Raw genomic sequence first — 22,343 nt, forward strand, 5'->3', positions numbered from 1 at the left:
GAAGTGAAGTCTTGGTCCATACCTTCCTGAGTTATAAATCAGCCTGTTTTTGTAGCAAGGATTCGCTTCTTTGTGTTTCACTCCGTGGGATTAATGATTAACCACACTGAGGCCATGGTCACATAATGAATATTCTCTGTAGGCCTCCTCAAGACTCCTTATATTAACCCATGGCATCCATCTTGATATGTGTTTATCAATTATATTTTCCCACGCTTAACATTCTGATACACAAGTGTAGATATGGATACAGATTCAGACAAGAGAGCGTTTTTGAAGAGCGCTGACGGGGCCTGGATTGAAGCAGGCGTTCATGGTAAGATGTGAAATGGAATGTGGATCAGTGACATTATGTTCTTACGGCCAGTTCAAGGTCCAGCACAAGCTGCGGACTGGAACATGGAGCGGTGTGTGGATCGGCCCTGTCCGTCCGATATCCAATTAGTAGTCTGATATCACAAAAAGAAATGTGACTGACACAAAAGGACCAATCACGCGTCTGCTATTTTGGCGTGACATATTTATGATTCATGTTGGACCAGTACCAGAGCCAGTACAGAACGATATACAGAAGTGTGAATACAAACTGCATCTGACAGTGAGGCCCAGTAAATCCACTGAAAGTATCAGACTCCTCCATCTACTTGTGGGCAAATCATCTGTGGCTGAGACTGTCTGATATGTAAATGACCTCAAAATCAGCCCCAACACGGATATAGGATAGAATCAGGCCCATTTATAATCTCTAATCTCAACTCCTTCACTCGTACACTCACACTCACTCATGGTTAAGAATAGCACCACAGTGGCTGCTGTTTTGAACAAATTCACTCACACATACAGTTTCATCTCAATAAATTTGAATAGCTTAAAAAAGTTTATTTTTTTCAGTAATTCAATTCAAATAGTGAATAGGTCGGGTGAGTGTGCTGTCCAGTCATGTGCAGTGATGCTGTGGTCATTAAACCAGGTGTTGGTAGTTTTAGGAGTGAGGACAGGGGCCAAGTCCTGCTGGAACATTAAATCCACAACTACATAAAGCTCGTCAGAGGGAAGCATGGAGTGCTCTACATTTTCCTGGTAGACGTCCGCACTGACTTTGGACTTGATATAACACAGTGGACCAACACCAGCAGAAGACACGGCTCCACAAACCATCACTGACTGTGGAAACTTCACACTAGACTCCAGCAGCTTGGACTGTGTCTCTCCACTCTTCCTCCAGACTCCGGGTCTTGATTTACAAATTTAATGCAAAATTTACCTTCATCTGAAAACCTTGGGCCACAGTCCAGTTCCTTTTTCTCCTCGACCCAGATAAGAAGGTCCTGGTGTTGTGTCTGGGTCATGAGCGGCTCGACACAAGGACTGCGACAGTTGTGGCCCGTGTCCTGGACTCGTCTGTGTGTGGTGGCTCTTGAAGCACTGTCTCCAGCAGCAGTCCACTCCTTGTGTATCTCCCCTAAATTTTTGAATGGCCATGTTGCTTGTGCACCTTTTTATACCACACTTTTTCCTTTCACTCAACTTTCCATTAATGTGCTTGGATATAGCAGGAGGGTGTCAATGACTGCCTTCAGGACATCTGTCAAGTCAGCAGTGTTCTCCATGATGGTGTGGACTACTGAACCAGACTAAAGGACCATTTTAAAGGCTTAGGAAACCTTTGCAAGTGGTTTGTGTTGATTATTCTAATTTTCTGAGATAATGACTTTTGGGTTGTAGTCTCATTGGCTGTTAGCCATGATCATCAACATTAAAAGAAATAAACACACGAAATATATCACTCTGTTTGTAATGAATCTATGAGTTTCACTTTTTGAATTGAATTACTGAAATCAATTAACTTCTTGATCATATTCTAATTTTTTAAGATAAACTGTATACTGCATCACTGACTAGCAAGACATCAGAGGACAAAACCTACAGCAGGAGTTTAAAACCATCCAAATTGCTAATCAAATTCTTTTTAAGCTCCATAGCTCCTTTAGAAATTTCAGTGATTTTCGTTTATATTCGTTGAAAAATTAATTCCTAGTCACCTTCCGTTTTCCATCTCACAATGAAACTAATTTTTTTCTCCAGTTTTGCAGACCACAGTGGAAATGTGATTACTGTGAAGTCAACTCTTCAGAAGACCCCGAGATAAAACACGCAACCAAGCAATTACAGCTTTTGTCAAAGTGGAAATACACTGCAGGTGTTTCTATTTTCAGCCAAAAAGCTTATATATTCTCCTCTTATAAAGCTAAGCTTACTGTGGTCTGGGAATAATTAAACCTGTTAGCCTGAGGCTGTACAATAGCAGAAACACGTCAGTCAGATCAGAACATGCTGTCTTGAAAAATATTGCTTGAAGGCTCTAAGGGGCAGCAGAGGAATCTGTTCTACTCGGTTTAACATCTTTAACCCACTTCATCACAACAGCTACAGCATGTGGCCTAAAGTTTGAGAACACCCGTCACCTGTGTGCCCCCATTTACTGCCATAACAGCATCAACCCTTCTAGGAATGCCTTACATTAGATATTGGATGAGTATTTGATGTCAAACTGCTGTAGATGTAGATACTGGGTTAGTTTTAAATCCAAAGCACCACTTCAAAAAATATGTAGTGAACGGATGAGGATCACTCCAAAAAAATTATGTTCCACTGCTCAACAGCTCAAAACTGCAAGGCTTCATCGTCACTGTAACCCATGCTTGGTTCTGGGAATGGTGACCTTAACTTCTCCAGGGTCCCATTTCCATTTTATTCTTCTCTATGGAGATAACACAAATTAACACAACTCATCATCAAACAAACAGTCACACTAAAGAAGCTTAATTTACTAATTACGGTGGTGGTGAGGCCTTTAAACATGTTCTTGATGTTAAGAAATTACACCAAAACAATGCTTGACCAATACAGACAGTCTCATATTCTGCTAAACAGCTCAAACGAACATAGTCCTCAGCAGATATTGATTTTTTTATTCATGAATCATTGTCATTTAAGTACAGCTTCTTATATTTTTAACAGTCAGCACAATGAATTCAACACTGATTAAAGTGGCAAGAAATGCTAAGGTTTGGATATTGCCCCATTATACCCATTTACTCCAATTAGCCACAAGATTAAAACCAATGAAAGGTGAAGTGCCTGACATTATCTCATTACAGTGCCAACTACCAGCATTTAGATCTTGTGTTTTAGAAGCAAGAAACATGCACGTATGAGGATGAGGGCCTAATTGCGATGGTCATAATGTTTTGGTCAAATCATCTTCATAATGGCAGGTCTAGTGGGGTGTTTCCTCTATGCAATGGATAGCACCTATAAGAAAAGGTTTAAGGAAGGGCTCTCAACTCTCATTGATGTGCATGGAAAGTGAAGGCTAGCCACACTAGTGCCATCCAACAAAACCCCTCTAGTCCAGACTGTGGAAAAAGATTAATTCTGGCTTTCACAGAAAGATGTCAGAACACAGTGCATTGCAACTTGTCTTGTATTGGGCTGCATGCTGATGCATGAACCTTGGGTGGCCATGCACCTGTGGTCAGTTCACCTGTTGTCCCCCCTGGACCACGTTTGGTAGGCATTGACCACCACATCAAGAACACACCACAAGACCTGTCGTTTTGGAGGTACTCTGACCAAAACCCAAACATCATGATCATTACAGTTTGACCCTGAAAGATTCTCAGAACTGACTGCTGACCTGCTCCCACATCTTCACAGGGACCACTGTAAGCAGAAGATAATCAATGGTAACCAATTTCCTCACACATTTAAACATTGTGTTTTGGAACCGGACTAAAAACGGACTAAAACCTAGACAGAGAGAGCTAAAAACGGACTAAAACCTAGACAGGGAGAGCTAAAAACTGACTAAAACCTAGACAGGGAGAGCTAAACCGGACTAAATCCTAGACAGGGAGAGCTAAACCGGACTAAAACCTAGACAGAGAGCTAAACCAGACTAAAACCTAGACAGAGAGAGCTAAACCGGAATAAAACCTAGACAGAGAGAGCTAAAAACAGACTAAAACCTAGACAGGAAGAGCTAAACCGGACTAAATACTAAACAGAGAGAGCTAAACCGGACTAAAACCTAGACAGAGAGAGCTAAAAACGGACTAAAACCTAGACAGGGAGAGCTAAACCGGACTAAATCCTAAACAGAGAGAGCTAAACCGGACTAAAACCTAGACAGAGAGAGCTAAACCGGACTAAATACTAAACAGAGAGAGCTAAACCGGACTAAAACCTAGACAGAGAGAGCTAAAAACGGACTAAAACCTAGACAGGGAGAGCTAAACCGGACTAAATCCTAAACAGAGAGAGCTAAACCGGACTAAAACCTAGACAGAGAGAGCTAAACCGGACTAAAACCTAGACAGAGAGAGCTAAAAACGGACTAAAACCTAGACAGGGAGAGCTAAACCGGACTAAAACCTAGACAGGGAGAGCTAAACCGGACCAGCCCAAACAGGCAAAGCAAGAGCAAGTGAAAGGGAATAGTCCAACAAAGAGGCACTAACAAAATGGAACTTAAATACACCACAGACAAGGAACACCTGGGAGAGATAATGAGAAGGCAGGACTACAAAGGAGGCACAACAAGAGGGCGGAACTAAGGCGGGACTAGGGCGGAGACAGGAACAATAACAAACAGAGCCATGTGCTAGAGCAGGTGGTAAAAACAGACACAGGCCAGGGCCAGGGCATGACACCTTCACCTGTCACAGAGACATCATAACAGCTACTGTTCTGCAAACTGTAATATACAATCCTCTTATTCATCAGAAGCTATTGATTTTTTAAAACAAGATTACCTTCTGAATTTTTGAACACTCAGCACAATGAAGACAATGAAGCTGGGGGTGGGGGTCTATGTTAAATGGTAACATTCTGTGGTACCACTACACAATGAGAATAAAAGTACCTCTATGGTTATGTTCCAGTGTTATTGGGGAGACCTAGCTAACGGGTAAAGGGAAGGACGGTAAAAGGAAAAACATGCACATTTGTGCAAAAGCAATGATTCTTGGAAGGTTTCTGGAGGAGAGAACTAAAAAGAATCCTTAAAAAATGCAAACGTAGGACTATATCTCGAAGGTAACTCTCGGGAAGAGATGCGCATGAATTCCAGACCTAGGCAGGGGTTGCTAATCAAAACCCTGAAAGGGAGCAAAAAGTGAGAAATATCACACACAGGTGTGTTACAGGTGAGATAATGCTAGAAACACAGTCAACAAAGAGGTACGAATTATTTAGCGTGTGTTCCTCTGTCCGTCTGTCTGTCCATCTGATCCGAGAGCAGTGACCTCACACGCAGGCCTGGATTCCAGCAGAGCTTCTGTGTGCATCACCACTGCCTTTGTGTCGTTCTGGGCAATGGCAAACAAAAGCTGCCTTTTATTCTCTCTGCCACTCATACTCCCTTTCTCTGTCTCCCTCTCTCTCACATATTCTATACCCCCCACCCCCACCCTTCTCTCCTAACCCACTGACTCTGACCTACATCCCCCTGCTGGGTTAGCAGTCAGGCTTGTATTATTCACTTCCCTCACAGCCAGTTACATTTGATTATAGATGATGGAGAATCGGGGGGGGGAGCAAGGAAAAAGATGAATGGATTTCCCATTCAGGATCCTCCACTAGACTTATCAGGCTAATTAATTACCCCACTCACGCCACTCTACCCAGACTGAAGAGGGAAATCAATTGCCGCCCATCGTTCTCCATTCATTCAGCTGCCGGAGAGGCTGATACACTCTCCATTGACAGTGGCCTTGCTCACTTTCATTATGCACGTAGTAGGAGGAATAAATCAAACTGGAACACAGTGTAGAGAAGGGCAGGAGGTGTACCTGAGTAAATATTGCATAATGGCCAGTGTTTGTGAATGTCTTTAGCTCAGATGTTATCATCTGTATATTTACTGTTTAAACATTAACGTACGGAATAGACATTCTCTGAGTCATCATTCTGGATTTGGGAGCCTTAGGAGATCCAGAATAACTGCCCATGCACCCTTTATTTAAAAGACAAAGGATCAAAGAATCCATGGATAGATTAGGCCCGTCACACTGTGGCCGATGTATCGTCCCAGAAATAATTAATTGCGATAAGCGATATTACTGTCGTTTTTGGATCATTTTATTCCACTGATATATTAATAGTATAATATCATTATAATGCAATAACAACCCTATAAAGGGCAATTCACTTTTATCAATAATCTGTTTATTGAGAATATACAAACACTGGGAAAAATATAGAATAAAACAAATCCACAGTTTTCAGACCAATTGTCATAGCGACCCCAGACTTTGTAAACAAACATGCCAGTAAACGCAATGGGCAATAATCATCATTCATTGTCTGTAACCATGACAACGGGCATTTCTGAGGTCAACAAAAATCATTGAAGATATATCGGTATACTGTATGATAACGTAACCACTGAAGAACCACTTTTTGTTCACAGCCGAACTGTGTCTGTGGGAGTAGAGGACATGCGTATGGTGTAGAGTTCTTCTCATAACCTTAACGTATGTGGCATCAGATGAAGAACCCTTATAATCCTTGTCTTTGAAACTTTTGTTTACCACATGGTGAGATAGTGGGGGGGATTAAAACAGCCTTCATTTTCCCTGTAAAGAAACAGCACAGACTCTGAATACATTATTTGCAGCGCACTACATATTACAGTATGTCCTTTAGAGGAGAAAAGAAGAAGAAGCAGTAGTAGTAGAGGAGGCAGGGAGGGGGGAAAAAATGTAGTCAATAGTGAATATGGTTTCAACGGAACTACAAAGTCTCATTTTGATTGATGACCAACTACAGATATTGTGAAAAATAGAGGCCACGACTTTCACTGTAATAACTACGTACACGGCAGTTAGCGCACTGAAGTGCTTGAGTCAGAAAAGCTAAATTAGACATTAAATGGATAGTAGAGTGAATTTACAAGACTCTCACTTGTTATAACTGAGTGTCTGTAAAACAAAAAAGATTTAAGTAATTAAAGCAGGTCTAGTGCAGGGTTAGCAAAACCATCAGGATCTACTGTTTACATACAAGGGCTCCTCAGTACTCCTCCACACCAGCACAGTTGCTGTCAAACACAGATAAGAGTACAGTGAATCATTAACAAAGCAAAGGCAGTGGAAGATTTTGTCTGTTTGTGTTTTTATGTGCAACATTATGAGGGGATGAGGGATACAATCTGAAAAGTCTGGTTGTCTAAACATATATTAAAATCCTCCTTCTATAATACTGCTTATTTTACTTACACACACACAATATATATATAGTGAGGGTGGCACGGTGGCACAGCAGGTGGGTGACGCAGTCACACAGCTTCAGGGACGTGTGTTCTCCCTGTGTCTGCATGGGTTTCCTCCGGGTGACTGTCTGTGAAGAGTGTGGTGTGTTCTCTCTGTGTCTGCGTGGGTTTCCTCCGGGTGACTGTCTGTGAGGAGTGTGGTGTGTTCTCTCTGTGTCTGCGTGGGTTTCCTCCGGGTGACTGTCTGTGAGGAGTGTGGTGTGTTCTCTCTGTGTCTGCGTGGGTTTCCTCCGGGTGTCTGTCTTTGAGGAGTGTGGAGTGTTCTCTCTGTGTCTGCGTGGGTTTCCTCTGGGTGACTGTCTGTGAGGAGTGTGGCGTGTTCTCTCTGTGTCTGCGTGGGTTTCCTCCGGGTGACTGTCTGTGAGGAGTGTGGCGTGTTCTCTCTGTGTCTGCGTGGGTTTCCTCCGGGTGACTGTCTGTGAGGAGTGTGGTGTGTTCTCTCTGTGTCTGCGTGGGTTTCCTCCGGGTGACTGTCTTTGAGGAGTGTGGTGTGTTCTCCCTGTGTCTGCGTGGGTTTCCTCCAGGTGACTGTCTTTGAGGAGTGTGGTGTGTTCTCCCTGTGTCTGCGTGGGTTTCCTCCGGGTGATTGTCTGTGAGGAGTGTGGTGTGTTCTCCCTGTGTCTGCGTCGGTTTCCTCCGGGTGCTCCGGTTTCCTTCCACGCTCCAAAAACACATGTTGGTAGGTGGATTGGTGACTCAAAAGTGTCCGTAGGTGCGAGTGTGTGAGTGAATGTGTGAGTGTGTGTGTGTGTGTGTGTGTGTGAAGGACTGGCGCCTCCTCCAGGGTGTATTCCTGCCTTGCGCCAATGATTCCAGGCCCACCATGACCCACCGGGACCCTGAACTGGATAAGGGTTACAGATAATGAATGAATTAATGGACGAACATAGCGCAAAGTTCAGATATTCACTTCTTTAATTTCCTACTAAAAATGGACCTTTATAATCACAAGTTAAATGTTACACATTTTCATAAGAGATTTTTGAAAGGCAGGAGGAACTCAAACTAAATTCTTGCTTCAAATCGGACGAAATTCACAGGTTTTTCTGTCCATTCTGTAAGACTCTAAACTCTTGTTGCTGTGAAAAAGCTGATACTCTGGGGAAAAAAGCAAGAAATAGTCAAAAAATGAACAAGGTTTCTTCTTTCTTCAACCGACCGGCTGCGTCCAGACCTCAAACTCACTGACTCTGTTAAAGTCAGAAAATACAACCAACTCAAGGCTGAACGTGGGAGATGTAGAAAAATATCTATGAAGATGTGTTTATAAAATGACAAGTAGATAACGGAAGCAGTAATGTACACGTGGAAAGGGAAGGAGCATTACATTTTATTTTAGAAATGAATGCTTCAGAGTAATGTTTAGTCAGCTTTTTTGCATAATTCTGACAGTGAAAAAGTAATAACTGTTCAGCACTTAGCTGCCTTTCTGATGGATCAATAAATGACTGAAGTGTGGTGTTTTAATTTGCACAGGTATCTACATTTTCATTATCAATGAAGGTCTGTTTGTTTGTGTGTGTATGTGTGTGTCTGAATGCCTGGTAAAACTTTGGTTTTCCTGGCAGGTGGCATAAATATTCTCTCACGTGTAACTGCTGACCTGCTTTTCTTTCCCCTCACTATTTTTCCTTTGGCTCCATAACACACCCTCTCTCTCTCTCTCTCTCTCTCTCTCTCTCTCTCTCTCACACACACACACACACACACACCCCTCAGGCTCAGACCGGTTAATGATTCAACCACAATCTTATCTAAGTATGACAACAAACGTAGCAGTGTACGAATGTACGTGTGTGTGTGTGTGTGTAGACGTTGGTGCATTAGAAAACATTACAGTCACATAACCACCTCAAACAATGAGGCCATTTCAAGCAAAGGAGAGTTATGAGGAAACGACAGGAAGGTGGCTTTGCTGGACTCAACAGGCACACGTGAGCAGAAAGAGCGAGTAAGGAGGGGAAATCACACAGCAAACATTATCTCACTGTGTCTCTCTCACACACACACACACACACACACACACACACACACGTCCATCTGGTCTGCTAGGCTCAAAGACACATTGTTTACATGCTCAAAAATCTGCTGCAGCTCATATACAGAGCGGTGCTGAAGGCCTTAGACAACAGCTGAAAACTAAAAGCAAACTATTAGCACTTCACGGCCCAAAGCTTGCAGAGCCTTGCTCTCCTGACATTTCTTCTGAAATCAAGGGAATATATAGGGAGCGTTTCACTTTTATGCTACAGTTTCTTCTAGAAAGGTTTAACACTAACTATTGGAACTATGATGTGAGGATTATATTGCATTCAGCCACAAAAACACTTGTCAGAAGGTCTGTCACAATAATAACCATATGCTTATCATACAATATATAGGGATTTCCTCAATCGTACTTGCAGACATTCATCCATTGTGATTACTTTTTTTTTTTTGAAGCCCTGGTCACTGGTTACGATACACACACACACACACACACACACACAGTCTTTCAGACAGGTCTCCAAACACACGTCTGTCCGTGGACTCTGGGCATCGTGACCTGTCCTTGTCAGACCTGTATCAGATGACACATATTAGTTAATTAACTGACCCACACTTCCTGAGAAGCTGACAGTGCCGCACTCTAAATACGGCCCATATATGAACACGCAGGACAGAGAGGAGGTGTCAGATTGCCTGCTGAGGGATGACCTTAAAAACGATTCCTACTGCACGTACTGGAAGCTAGTACATCTTCGTTTGTGATTAATAAGAGATCCATGTCATTGTGAATCTGGAGAACTATTGTTGTGTGTGCGCTGATTTTATAGAAAAGAAAGCTTTCACCATTTATTCTTTCAACAAAAGCCAAAAAGCAAACTGGAAACATAGATTCTAAACCATTTTTACAGTGTGTGAGTCAACCATAACAGCCTTAAATGCATTGCGTCACTTGTGTCAGTGCAGTCAAAGACATAATTACATAATTACACTTGTTCACCAACACAAACGATACTCTGTCCTTCTCAGGGTTGATGGAGTTCAAATAGAGGCAGAATACAAGCCAGGGATTCTAGGTACAAATAAACTATACCCAGAATGAGCCCAAACACACGTATGTGATTAGCTGGAATTGCAGAATATGGCCAAACATTTGTGAGCACATACGTTTAGGGAGGATGTGTTCCTTTATATCGGTGTCAGCTTTTAGTGCCATGTGAAGATTTACCACTAGATGTTGGAATAAATCTATGAGGATCTTATGGTATTTGGCCACAGAACATTAGAGAGGTGAGGTACTGAATGTGGATGATAACATCTGGATCACAAACTCATCCCAAGGATCCCGAATCACTCCAAAGGATGGTGTTCCACTGCTCCACGGCTTAATGCTGAGGATCTTATACCCTTGTAGCCCACAGTTGCATTAGGTGCAGTGTTTCAGGAGATTGTGGAAGCTGTGCATATACAATTGAGGCTGTACCCCATCCTTATCTCCATATCAGCTCAAAAATGCCTTTCAGTATATAATCCACCAGAGACAGTGCCACTGTACGCTTAATCCCTGTCTAAAAATACAGTCCAATCAGCAGTAATGACGGATTAAGAGCCTGATAACATCACAGATGCGACTGGCATGATGCTTAAAGCAATGATGATGTTGTTCACGTTTACAAAGATTCAGATCAATCATAGCTTTAACAATGTAATCCAGAAACTTCTCAATCCCAATGTTATTTTACAAGTGCAAGCATCGTATACGTATGAAACAAATAGTATAAGGACACCTGTGCTAATTAGTGAACTGAGCTGCAGCAGGCGTAGAATGGGACAGTTGCACATGAGCCTGATGCTGGGAAGTATGACCTCAAACCAATATCATAATGAACTGAATATTTAACCTAAATAACTGCCATGCTGCAGGTTTACGGGTGGGCAAGGAGTGAGGACAGGAACAGAGGTAAGTCCAGGAGACTTTAGGGAACTAGACAGAGGGGCTAAACACACAAAAGGCTAAGCACACTGAGAAAAACACAATACAGAAACATTAAACATAATGCGAGGGGCTAAACAAGAACAGACAGATTAAACACACTGGACAGACAAAGGGGCTAAAGACTAAACAGAGAAGCTAAACACAGAAAGCTAAAGCTAAACCTAAAAAGCCAAAGTTAAACCTTAACACAGGGAGCAACTAGGACAGGAACGTCAAATGGTGGACAAACACTGACAAGGAACACCTGGGACAGATAACGAGGGGGCAGGACCACAAAGGAGGCACAACAAGAGGGTGGAGCTAAGGCGGAGACAAGGAGGGAACCAGGAACCAAAAAGAGCCATGTGCTAAAGGAACACGCGGTAGGACAAAGGAAACAAACAGAGCAGGAGAGAAGGAAACAGGGCGATTGTTTTGGTTTTTGCCCTCAGTTTACAGACAAAGCTTGTACTGTAATAAATTATTAAACCTGGGATATTGTTTGTAATGTAGCTGGGAGCCTGTCAGTCTTTTTTAAATGAGTCATACACTGTTTATATTTGGTGATGGGATTGTGCTTCAGGTGTTGAAACAGGCTGGTTTTGTCAGTGTTTACCTTTGACTTGTGTTGTGTTGTCTTCACTGAAGTCAAAACGTGTCCAAACGACAGACGCAGCGATTTTCTTTGGTACAAACTGCTTGAGCTGCTCGGTTGTCCTCTGTGTTTAGTTTCTCCTCCATGTTGCTTCCATGTGGCAGGTTGGATGAGGCTGAATCCTGTGAATACACGTGCGGTGGTGTGGTTTAAAGTTAGAAGTTCTGAATGTCAGTTCTGATTCACTTTCAATTCATTGCCCAGCGTGTTCTCTTTGTGTCTGCATGGGTTTCTTACAGGTGCTCTGGTTTCCCAGATCTACCGAAGTCACATGTTGGTAGGTTGGTAGGTGTTGACTGGCCGTGCAACAGTGTCCATCGCAGTGAGTGCCTGTCTGACTGGTGAATGCATGATGAACTGCAATGCCCTGTCCAAGGTGTCTTCCTGCCTTGGGCCTAAAGGTTCCAGGTAGGCTCCAGACTCACCATGGCCCTGAACCAGATGAAGTGATAGCAGAAAATGAAATCTTAATTTAATTTAATCTTAAATTAATATATCTCCAAAAGAGTAAATTTATAGGAGAAGGTCAATGTGAAATGGTTTTCTTCCAACAATTTTGGAGCATTGCTATTGGTCCATTCATCACGAAATGTTCATACATTGTAAAGGACTGTGGATTGCTGGGTTCAAATGATCTACAAACAATACACAAAGACGCAGATATGTTCTTCTTTGGACATTAACTGCTGGCTAATGTATGCATATGTCATATTCTCTGTATAGTCATTTGACCAAGACCACCCAATCTTTTGCATATGACACTCTAAAGATGTCCTGTGAAATACATTTCTCGATACACACTAATTCATAATAATTATACTATCACCTTACAATCTCATAATAACCCCATAGATTATTAGGCCATTAATCAGGGTATTATCTTAATATAATCTCACAATTAAAAGTATAACACGTCTACATTTAATTAGCATTTGTTTACAGTACAGAAAGAGTGAGAAACAATGAGAGACCTTGAACACTGTATTAATAAGACTGTATTAATGGATGCTGTCCCAGGGCTACAGTGGGGAAGGAATCAGGTTACTGCAGTCATTTACCGGCCTCTCTGTTTCCTCCTCCTGCTTTAATCCAAACACCTGAGAGAGGGAGAGAATGACAGGGGGGGGGGGGGGGGGGGGGTGAGGAGGTCCCCATGTGACAGCGTGTTCACATGCAGTACGAGTAAAACGTGTTACTGTAACACCTTGTCAGAGGCCAGGGCAGTTATGTAAAGCTTGTCAGGGAACTGGGACATGAACGCAACAGGTTATTTCAGCCTGCCGCAACACTGTTTACATTTCTGCGGAGTCAGATGCATTGCTATTTTTTGTTGCCACAGTACATTTGTAGACAAAGTTTAGAAAAAAAAAAAGTTACTAATTTTAATGTTATTTTTGTTTTAGCGATTACATTCTCACACTGATACCCTTCATTTCACAAGAAATGCTGGATGAACGTGGGTCCACATATAGAAAGTCAAAAAGCATTGTTGCTGTCCAAAAAATACGTTTCCATCTCCAAAATAGCAACTTAAAAAAGAAAAAATGAATTAATGTACAATTGAAGTCAATGTAAAAATGAATCCAGCTCATTTTAAAGCATTTCTATTAGTCCACTCCTCACAAACTTGTCAAACAGAATGAAGGACAGCGGCTGTGTTTAAATGATGGAGTAAACTGAAAATCTACAACAATGGATATACATTATTTTAATAAACAGAGATAGCAGGTGAAATAGAGGAATGCAAAACTGGGGTTCAACATTTTAAACTGGGATCACTGTGATGAAGCGAAGCAGAAAACACAACCAACTTCTTTCACTAAACTTCAGAGGTGTTTCATTGTTGCATTCATTCATTGATCGATTAATCCATTTTTTTTCATTTTCTGTAAGTGCTTCATCCTGTTCAGGGTCTTGTTGGGTCCACTGGACTCACTGGGCGCAAGGCAGGAACACACACCGGACAGGGAGGCAGTCCATCAAAGGGCAACACACACCCACACATTCACTCACACCCTCCCACCTGTGGACAATTAAGCACAGCCAATCCACCAACCACCATGTGTTTTTGAACTCTGGGAGGAAACAGAGGCATCTGCAGTGTGTGGCAGTTACATCTGCAGCTCCCTCATTCTGCCCCAGAGTCCCCGTCTTAAACTGAGAATCCCTCTCTAAAAAAGGACAGAAGCTGCAATAAGAAGGAAAGCTTTCTGATGTATCTCCTCATGGTGAAATATAAATAACACACTACCGCTGTGCACTGAACGGTCAAAAGTTTGCAGACACCTGCTCACTGATTACTGCTTTGGAAATCAAGTGTATTATAATAGAGTTTTTCCCCCTTGTTACAGTAACAGCCTTATATCTCCTGGACTGGTCTCAGGGGTTCGTGACATATCCTGAGGTGCTGCGCCAGATGAAATCTGAAAATTCACTACATGCACTGAAAAGTGAAAAATAAATCTGTTTAAATAAAATTATTTTTCAAAATATACCATGTGGCCAAATAAGATCAGATCAGAGGCAGTGCACATCCACCATAAAAGAGGGCTGCCACCACAAGCTGCCACTTCCAAATCCCAAGAAACATCTTACAATGTGGACTGCAAAAGCAGATAAGCCACAAAACACTGATGAATCTTTACCACTTCCCAAAGACCAACAAGAAACTGTAACAAAATGGACGCTGAGCTCAATGACCTAGTCCCTTCCACTGCATGGTTCAGCTCTTTCACTGAACTGGTGGTGAAGTGGTAAATGCATATGTACTGTATGTCTAGAGCATACAAGTATTGTGTGTTATAAAGTATTATAAAATACTACTTTTATGAATCTAATATTCTGTTATGTCAGCTACTACATAATGTTATTATTAGTGAGATGGGCGGCACGGTGGAGCAGCAGGTTAGTGTCACAGTCACACAGCTCCAGGGACCTGGAGGTTGTGGGTTCGATTCCCGCTCCGGGTGACTGTCTGTGAGGAGTGTGGTGTGTTCTCTCAGTGTCTGCATGGGTTTCCTCCGGGTGACTGTCTGTGAGGAGTGTGGTGTGTTCTCTCTGTGTCTGCGTGGGTTTCCTCCTGGTGACCGTCTGTGAAGAGTGTGGTGTGGTCTCTCTGGGTCTGCGTGGGTTTCCTCCAGGTGACCGTCTGTGAAGAGTGTGGTGTGGTCTCTCTGGGTCTGCAAGGGTTTCCTCCGGGTGACTGTCTGTGAGGAGTGTGGTGTGTTCTCCCTGTGTCTGCATGGGTTTCCTCCGGGTGACTGTCTGTGAGGAGTGTGGTGTGTTCTCTCTGTGTCTGCGTGGGTTTCCTCCGGGTGACTGTCTGTGAGGAGTGTGGTGTGTTCTCCCTGTGTCTGTGCCGGTTTCCTCTCACGCTCCAAAAACACACGTTGGTAGGTGGATTGGCGACTCAAAAGTGACCGTAGGTGTGAGTGAATGTGTGTGAGTGTGTGTTGCCCTGTGAAGGACTGGCGCCCCCTCCAGGGTGTATTCCCGCTTTGTTCCCAATGATTCCAGGTAGGCTCTGGACCCACCGCGACCCTGAACTGGATAAGGGTTACAGACAATGAATGGATGAATGAATTATTAGTGAGTAATTATAGTTATGATCACATGACTGTTCAAATGAATACGTTTCACTTAATCTGCAGCAAGTAGTTACTCTGCCGATTCAAAAAAGACTTATAACAGAAGTCAGTGGATAGCTGTTAAGAATGTGCCCCTGACTGCGATTATAATTGGAGCTTGGAGTCAGCAAGTTTCTGTTCATTTGCTGAAGAGCGGGAAACATGTTGAAATCTTTAACTTTTATAATGCTACACACATTAGTTGAACAGCACTTAATGGTGCCTTTAAGGGCTTGAGCACTATGCTTATTTACATTTTACTTGTTAGACTTAAACCTGGGTTAATAAATTAAAAATGACCCACTTAGCCACAGTACATATTTGTGGGTTTAGGATGAGCCTGAGAGGGAGGTTAATCTGGGATTTAAGAACGAGAGGGAGCCCCCTGAATAGGTCACACTGGGCTTACACAGAACAGCAGGATGACAGCAACCATGACACGCAGCCTTTCTTCCAGCCAAAACACACAGCAGCCCTGCGCTTCCAGTTACAGCAGAAGACGTTTTCTTTCTCAAGGACTTTCTCAGCAGAAGGAAATGCAGCCCAGAAAAGAGAATGAGCAAGTGCTGTGTGTAGACTGACTGAAAGTGTCAGGGAGAGAGAACAGACTCACAGGAAAAACAACAACAACAACAACAACACACACTGAACAACAATCGTGTGCTCTAAAAGCACTTGCAAAGTTAAGCATCAAATACAAACCATGTATGGAAAGGTATAAAGGTCAGCTGGAGTCTCACACACATTGAACAGACATGTTCACCCACTGCCATTTCTCAATTTCCCAATTTCAAATTTACAAAGAAACCTGCTGCAAGATCCTTCCTCACTGTGAAAGCACAGTCATCAAATTTGGTTGCACTTTCTGCTTTTCATGTACCGAGTATCTCCAACTCATTCACTGAGAAACAGCAGCTTATTTATTTCATCTGAAACTTTCTTTTTCTCAAAAGCGACTTCTTTACACCTACACATCTATACACCAGTATGGACTAAAACTTTGGGGGGTGTTTAAAGATCCAAAACAAAAGCTGAGTTTGATATCCTCGTTTCACACTGTTCTCACAAACTTGAACTACTGTTTATCCATCCATTCATTATCTGTAACCCTTATCCAGTTCAGGGTCGCAGTGGGTCCAGAGCCTACCTGGAATCATTGGGTGCAAGGCGGGAATACACCCTGGAGGGGGCGCCAGTCCTTCACAGGGCAACACACACACACACACTCACACCTACGGACACTTTTGAGTCGCCAATCCACCTACCAACGTGTGTTTTTGGAGCGTGGGAGGAAACCCATGCAGACACAGAGAGAACACACCACACTCCTCACAGACAGTCACCCGGAGGAAACCCACGCAGACACAGAGAGAACACACCACACTCCTCACAGACAGTCACCCGGAGGAAACCCACGCAGACACAGAGAGAACACACCACACTCCTCACACACAGTCACCCGGAGGAAACCCATGCAGACACAGGGAGAACACACCACACTCCTCACAGACATTCACCCGGAGGAAACCCACGCAGACACAGAGAGAACACACCACACTCCTCACAGACAGTCACCCGGAGGAAACCCACGCAGACACAGAGAGAACACACCACACTCCTCACACACAGTCACCCGGAGGAAACCCACGCAGACACAGAGAGAACACACCACACTCCTCACAGACAGTCACCCGGAGGAAACCCACGCAGACACAGAGAGAACACACCACACTCCTCACAGACTCTCACCCGGAGGAAACCCACGCAGACACAGGGAGAACACACCACACTCCTCACAGACGCTCACCGGGAATCGAACCCAAAACCTTCAGGACCCTGGAACTGTGTGACCTGCTGCACCACCGTGCCGCCCACTACTCTTTATCTGATAGTGATTGTTTGTGTGGGCAATTTGAATGTATTTACCCATCTATATGCATGCAGATTATCTAATCACCTCAGATACATTGACAAAAAAACCTTATACTGCATTGAACGATCACTGGATCTTCACTCATTGTGCCACTGACCATACAAGAGCACTTTGTGGTTCTACAATTACAGAATTACAGACTGTAGTCCATCTGCATATCTTCTTATTCCCAGTTCACCCTGAACTCCATTGGTCAGGACCCCCACCGTACCAACACAGAGCAGGTATCATCCGGGCGGTGGATCATTCTCTGTGCTGACGTTGTGGGTGGTGGTGGTGTGTTAGTGTGTGTTGTGCTTATACGAGTGAATCAGACCCTTGTTTACAATTCAGGTAAAACAATGAATAGAAAATCTAATGAATCTAATGACTTATAATTGATTACATTTGAATAAAGTTAACACATCCTCAACAGGAAACAAACTTCAGTATATGGCATCTCCTACAAATGTTAGTGTAGAATTGAATATTGTTTACTGGGGGGTGGTGTAAGTTATTATATACAGGCTACACGTTTCTTACAGAGACCACACATTGCAACTTTGGGTCAGTTTTCCTGAATGAATGAATACTGCACCGTCTACATTTTACAGAAATGACTGTGTCTTCAGGACGCCGCTATGCAAATGATCTAGGGCCTGTGTGACAGACAGAGAGGATTGAACAGTTGCTTGCAGAACACCAGATGCCTTTAAGAGCTATTTTGAGAGGGGTGATATTTATAGATGTTTCTGCTTTATCTAGTCCATCTGCGCCTTGTCAACGTGCAAACTAATTGAAAGCAAACAGGAGCAACAAGTGTGTTCCAAGTTAGTGTAAGAAAAACGGTGTCGAAAGGCGAGCTGCAGAGGGACAAGCCAAAGCTCTGCTAAACTACTTCTGCTGTAGATTTGTGCAGGAACTGGGTTATGTTGGCTAAAACAGGCAAGGATAGCAACAGAAAAAAAGGAACAGTATTGTTCTGGCAGAAGAAAGAGAAGATAAGGGAGGGGTAGAGAGAGAGAGAGAGAGAGAGAGAGAGAGAGAGAGAGAGAGAGAGAGAGTGAGAGAGAGTGAGAGAGAGATGTGAAGTCACCACGTGAAGGCAGATTGTGTGTTGACTTCAGGCCATGTGCTGCGAGCAAGCGTGTGAGAGAGGGGTGGTCAGCGTCAGTGTATGAGTCATACTGAAGGAGCTCTCTCCATTCACACACTGCTACACACACACACACACATAATGATGGAAAAGACATTAAGCCGTCACCAAAATAAGCGAATAATGAAAAAGCAGAAAAAAAAAAAGTCAATACAAACCAACACAGCACAGCACAACCGCCCACAACCACACGCTCACAAGTGTGCACACACAAAGCTAGCATGCTATTGCTGAGGTCACTGGGGGAAAGTTCACAGGTTCTGCAAAATTAACAGCTCAGTGCAGTTGAGGCCAAACTGCACAATCAGATCAACAGCAGCAGGGCTAATTACACCATTAACAGGAGCAAGACAAACAGCAGCAGAAGGACAGTAGGCCAGCAGCATTAGCCTCAGTGAGAAAACTGTTACAAGCTTCTAGCATATGGGTGACCTGAGCTACTGCCAACAGCCACCAAGCTCTTCTACAAAAACTGTGCACGATTAAAGGAATTTTTGCATTATAAAATAATCGGTTTGAGGTTTTTGTTTGTTTATGTTCCACCAATTTATTCATTGCTAATTCCACCTATTAGCTAGAACTCCCCAAACCGCATGCTACTAATCTGAGAGGAATGCTAGCACATTGTTCCTGTGAGACTTGAAACCAGCCAGAGCTTATTTTCAAACTGCCACCTCACAATGTCTTTGGGCTAATGTTTATAATTTGTTTATAATTTGTCTGATCAGTGACTTTGAAAAACTATTAAAAAAAAAATAAAAAAATCTTGTCTGTGGCATCCATTTTTATTTTCTGTGTAATGACAAACGGATGCTAATGCTAACTTGCTTATATTATTAACCTACATATCAGTGACTAGGCTATCTTGCTTCAAATCACAGGGATTCCTAAAGGTCTACTGATGTAATTTTCTAACATATGCCAGGTATTATAGCGAGAAAACTATATTGAAATAAATGAACCTGAAACAAAGGTACAATCAAGTTTTATCACAATGCTCAGGCATATAGTGCAACTCTATAAAATAGTGTATAATACAACAAATACAATTCAAACAAGAATATCTCATAAGCAGGGTCATTCCGTTTATTAAACCTAATTAGTGTATTGTCCATGGCACCCGATACAGCAGGAAGTAAAGGCATTGTTCTACTTTTTATAACATGACTCTGACATTTGAGCTCCGGGGAAAGTTCGACGTTCTTGAAAAGAAAAGGAATCCAAAGCTATTCAAAATATTCCCCAAACATTTCCAATCAGCGTGACTGCTTTTGTTCTTCCTGAAATCAACACAAAGCTCTTGTTGTAATCAGCAGTGCATGTTGGCATCTGTGCTACTGCACCACTTAGTCACCTGCAAGGCTTTTGCTCTTAATTAGTCAAATGAGAAGTGGTTGTATTGAAATTACTGTACGGTTAGAAAACTACACTATTTGAGTTTGTAGACGCTGGTGTATCCAACATTTCTACTAAAATCAAGGGCATTTGTAGCTTGTTTGTATCAGTAAAAGCTTCTAAACGTCTAAGAAGGATTTACATTAGATTCTGCAACATATTTGAGGCTTTGATAACATTCAGCCACGAGAGCGTCAGTGAAGTCTGGCAGTGATGTTGAGTGATTAGCTTTGGATCACGAATACTAATTCAATCCATCCCAAAGTTGGTGATCCATCACTCCAGAGACTGCAGCCCCACTGCTCCGCTCCTAAAGCCCACACTGGGCACGTGCAGCTACAGTGAGTCTCATTTCATTTTATTTTTTTTCCCCTAACACATTATACTATTTTTGCAATATTGAATAGTGTGTCCACCTTGGGTTAGCCTCAACTGTTAGAAGGGGTGTCTACAAACATTTGGCGCTATAGTGGATGTAGGGATGACTGGAGGGTGTCCCAACACTTTGGACACTTGTGTGAAGCAGTAGGCGAAGAAGACAGAACGTAATAAAGACATGATAACTACTCGTGTGCTGAATAACTCGATTATTTGGCCAATTATCAGATTTTGTCGGATTTCTTGAAATCCTGCACTGGCTTTAATTCGACACAAAGGTTTCACAGCATGCTGTTCACATCACCACTTCAATAATCTGGTTACTGTGTTAACCCAATAATGATTATAATGTCCAGCATACATGTACACACACTCACAAGTGAATTTCCTCTACACAAGGTCTGTTTTGACTAAACGTATTCCAAGACAAACCCCTAATGTAGTTTCTTCAGTGAACTGTTCCTTTATACAGCAGCTAAAAAAAAAAGAACTACTTCAATGACCCTTTTCCTTTGACAAATGACACACGTTTACACAGCCTCAGCTCTTATAAATGCAAAGGCAGCAAGGTTTAGGGTGTGCCTGCATATGAAAAACATATGCGTAGGATGTACAGGTCACTGAAGGCATGTTCATGAAAGAGGAAGCTGACCTAATTCAGAGGTGGTGTCATATTTTGTGTGTCAGTGAGAATGTGTGTGATATTTTGTACGACAGTGTGAGTGAATATGGAACCACTGAGTGTATGAGTGTATATTTGGAATGCCTGTTTTAGCATTAAAAATAAAATAAAAATGTTCTGCTACTGTACTGGCAAGGACACATTTTTTACGGAAGCAACTTGCGCACAAACACACGAACACACAGGAACACACTTCCATATTAAAGACCTGCCACCACAGAATAGGACGTCCATGTGAAAAGAATAACAAAAACAACGCGGTGATTACAGGAAGACTCACGTAGCTGGAGGACCAATACAATTATGAATGACTTCCTACAATAACAGGGCCAACAAAACAAGAAAATCATAAAGTTCAGGCATCCCTTCTGAGCTTCACGTGAGGTCACCGCCCTTGGGGGTAGTGTTTATTGAAGAGCTTGGGTTTATTGCTCTTTCTAAACAGCACCCAAAGGGATATATTCTCCACACCTGATCGGCTGGGGTACTGATCACAGCAAGTGCAACAAACCTCTGCACACAAGCAGGAGCCGTGAAACAGTGTTGAATATCCATCCATCCATTATCTGTAACCGCTTATCCAGTTCAGGGTCGCGGTGGGTCCAGAACCTACCTCACAGACAGTCACCTGGAGGAAACCCACGCAGACACAGAGAGAACACACCACACACCTCACAGACAGTCACCCGGAGGAAACCCATGCAGACACAGAGAGAACACACCACACTCCTCACAGACAGTCACCCAGAGGAAACCCACACAGACACAGAGAGAACACACCGCACTCCCCACAGACAGTCACCCAGAGGAAACCCACACAGACACAGAGAGAACACACCACACTCCCCACAGACAAGTCACCCGGAGGAAACCCACGCAGACACAGGGAGAACACACCACACTCCTCACAGACAGTCACCCGGAGGAAACCCACGCAGACACGGAGAACACACCACACTCCTCACAGACAGTCACCCGGAGGAAACCCACACAGACACAGAGAGAACACACCACACTCCTCACAGACAGTCACCCGGAGGAAACCCACACAGACACAGAGAGAACACACCACACTCCTCACAGACAGTCACCCGGAGGAAACCCACACAGACACAGGGAGAACACACCACACTCCTCACAGACAGTCACCTGGAGGAAACCCACGCAGACACAGGGAGAACACACCACACTCCTCACAGACAGTCACCTGGAGGAAACCCACGCAGACACAGGGAGAACACC

At 43.1% G+C, this 22,343-nt stretch overlaps 1 long non-coding RNA gene across 2 annotated transcripts in view; it reads right to left on the reverse strand.

Annotated features, from left to right (window-relative positions):
• Positions 1-22,343, reverse strand: part of LOC136664926 (uncharacterized) — a 48,526-nt gene that overhangs the window by 18,524 nt on the left and 7,659 nt on the right. For both annotated transcript variants that reach the window (XR_010795190.1, XR_010795189.1), the window contains exons 2-3: positions 12,190-12,384; positions 11,914-12,074 (exon numbers count right to left, since the gene is read on the reverse strand). This is a non-coding gene — a long non-coding RNA (uncharacterized lncRNA). The remainder of the gene's footprint in view (positions 1-11,913; positions 12,075-12,189; positions 12,385-22,343) is intronic.

This window comes from Hoplias malabaricus, chromosome 13 (genome assembly GCF_029633855.1).
Source record: "Hoplias malabaricus isolate fHopMal1 chromosome 13, fHopMal1.hap1, whole genome shotgun sequence".
NCBI classification, from domain to species: Eukaryota; Metazoa; Chordata; class Actinopteri; order Characiformes; family Erythrinidae; genus Hoplias; species Hoplias malabaricus.